Source organism: Poromitra crassiceps, assembly GCF_964638095.1.
Source record: "Poromitra crassiceps genome assembly, chromosome: 11".
NCBI lineage: Eukaryota > Metazoa > Chordata > Actinopteri > Beryciformes > Melamphaidae > Poromitra > Poromitra crassiceps.
In genome coordinates this window covers 14,139,336-14,141,915 of record NC_139643.1, presented here as the reverse complement: position 1 = coordinate 14,141,915, position 2,580 = coordinate 14,139,336, and positions in this window count along the sequence as shown.

Below are 2,580 nucleotides of genomic sequence, written 5' to 3'. Positions count from 1 at the left end.
GGAGTGTCTAGAGGCCTGGGAGGAGTGTGTAGATGCCTGGGAGGAGTGTCTAGAGGCCTGGGAGGAGAGGAGGCCTGGGAGGAGTGTCTAGAGGCCTGGGAGGAGTGTCTAGATGCCTGGGAGGAGTGTCTAGAGGCCTGGGAGGAGTGTCTAGAGGCCTGGGAGGAGTGTCTAGAGGCCTGGGAGGAGTGTCTAGATGCCTGGGAGGAGTGTCTAGAGGCCTGGGAGGAGTGTCTAGAGGCCTGGGAGGAGAGGAGGCCTGGGAGGAGTGTCTAGAGGCCTGGGAGGAGTGTCTAGAGGCCTGGGAGGAGTGTAGAGGCCTGGGAGGAGTGTCTAGATGCCTGGGAGGAGTGTCTAGAGGCCTGGGAGGAGTGTCTAGATGCCTGGGAGGAGTGTCTAGATGCCTGGGAGGAGTGTCTAGAGGCCTGGGAGGAGTGTAGAGGCCTGGGAGGAGTGTCTAGATGCCTGGGAGGAGTGTCTAGATGCCTGGGAGGAGTGTCTAGAGGCCTGGGAGGAGTGTAGAGGCCTGGGAGGAGTGTCTAGAGGCCTGGGAGGAGTGTCTAGATGCCTGGGAGGAGTGTCTAGATGCCTGGGAGGAGAGGAGGCCTGGGAGGAGTGTCTAGAGGCTTGGGAGGAGAGGAGGCCTGGGAGGAGTGTCTAGATGCCTGGGAGGAGTGTCTAGAGGCCTGGGAGGAGTGTCTAGATGCCTGGGAGGAGTGTCTAGATGCCTGGGAGGAGTGTCTAGATGCTTGGGAGGAGTGTCTAGAGGCCTGGGAGGAGTGTCTAGAGGCCTGGGAGGAGTGTCTAGAGGCCTGGGAGGAGAGGAGGCCTGGGAGGAGTGTCTAGAGGCCTGGGAGGAGTGTCTAGATGCCTGGGAGGAGTGTCTAGAGGCCTGGGAGGAGTGTCTAGAGCAGTGGTCCGTGGCACTTTGCCAGGGGGTCCGCGAAAAGTTTTCAAGTAATTTTTTTTTTTTTTTTTTTTTTTTTTTTTATAAATAAAAGAAAATGCTACATGTTAATTATTCCTTCTCAAACTACTTCCTACATGGTGCTAGTCTATCAAAATATCTTGGCTGTCATTGATTGTGTTGCATAGTGGCTTTCTGTAGGCCTACTGTTGACAAATTGTGATATTGTAAGTCGCTTTGGACAAAACAAAAGCGTCTGCTAAATGACGTAATGTAAATGTAATGTAATAAAAAAAATATATATATATATATTTTTTTTTGCAAAATCTTCATAGTTCAATGAAAATAGTTTATGCTTTAAACCTAAAATGGTTCATGGATTACATTCTAATAACAAACCTATCAAATTAAAAGTCAAGCACGTTACCGTGGCAACAATTAAGCTTAGCCCAAAATCACAAATCAGAATGAGGGGGTCCCCGGTATATTTTCTATCTTGTAAGGGGTCCTTGGCTAAAAAACATTTGAGAACCTCTGGTCTAGAGGCCTGGGAGGAGTGTCTAGATGCCTGGGAGGAGTGTCTAGAGGCCTGGGAGGAGTGTCTAGAGGCCTGGGAGGAGTGTCTAGATGCCTGGGAGGAGTGTCTAGAGGCCTGGGAGGAGTGTAGAGGCCTGGGAGGAGTGTCTAGATGCCTGGGAGGAGTGTAGAGGCCTGGGAGGAGTGTCTAGAGGCCTGGGAGGAGTGGCTAGAGGCCTGGGAGGAGTGTCTAGAGGCCTGGGAGGAGTGTCTAGATGCCTGGGAGGAGTGTCTAGAGGCCTGGGAGGAGTGTAGAGGCCTGGGAGGAGTGTCTAGATGCCTGGGAGGAGTGTCTAGATGCCTGGGAGGAGTGTCTAGATGCCTGGGAGGAGTGTCTAGATGCCTGGGAGGAGTGTCTAGATGCCTGGGAGATGCCTGGGAGGAGTGTAGAGGCCTGGGAGGAGTGTCTAGATGCCTGGGAGGAGTGTCTAGATGCCAGGGAGGAGTGTCTAGATGCCTGGGAGGAGTGTAGAGGCCTGGGAGGAGTGTCTAGAGGCCTGGGAGGAGTGTCTAGAGGCCTGGGAGGAGTGTCTGAGTGTCTAGAGGCCTGGGAGGAGTGTCTAGAGGACGAGGCCTCCTAGGTCTTGTCACATGAAGGTTGTCCTCATGCCCCCAAATGATAGGTTTGATCAAACATGAATGCATTGCATTTTTGAAAGAAAAAAAAACTGCAATTCATCATCCAGCATCCAAAAGAGTTCAATAACAAATATAATAATACAAAAAAAACTTAATGTTGTTTTCTTTCAGGTCTCAGGAGGTTATAGTGTCAGGAGGTTATAGTCTCTGGAGGTTATAGTGTCAGGAGGTTATAGTCTCATGAGGTTATAGTGTCAGGAGGTTATAGTCTCATGAGGTTATAGTCTCAGGAGGTTATAGTCTCATGAGGTTATAGTGTCAGGAGGTTATAGTGTCAGGAGGTTATAGTGTCAGGAGGTTATAGTGTCATGAGGTTATAGTGTCAGGAGGTTATAGTGTCAGGAGGTTATATAGTCTCATGAGGTTATAGTGTCAGGAGGTTATAGTCTCATGAGGTTATAGTGTCAGGAGGTTATAGTGTCATGAGGTTATAGTGTCAGGAGGTTATAGTGTCAGGA